Genomic DNA, 306 nt, shown 5'->3' on the forward strand with positions numbered 1-306 from the left:
TTTCCCATTTGCAACTGAACAATGTTATTTTGGATTTCAACATGGAATGGAATTAACATTCGTACACTTGATAAATGACAATCCTCACTTTCCGATCAACAATCACCCAAAACCTTTCAACATTCGTTGAACACATGACAGTCTTTACTTGCTTTCAACAATCGTCTTATTCTTCAATACAATTATCTAATATTCAATATTTTACAAACCTGAATAACAATCTTTATAACGAAATTTCATGCACTGCATATTGTGTCGAATAAGAACGTTTGAAGCAAATAGCGAATCACCGAATCGAAACGATGT

Source organism: Penaeus monodon, chromosome 24 (genome assembly GCF_015228065.2).
Source record: "Penaeus monodon isolate SGIC_2016 chromosome 24, NSTDA_Pmon_1, whole genome shotgun sequence".
NCBI lineage: Eukaryota > Metazoa > Arthropoda > Malacostraca > Decapoda > Penaeidae > Penaeus > Penaeus monodon.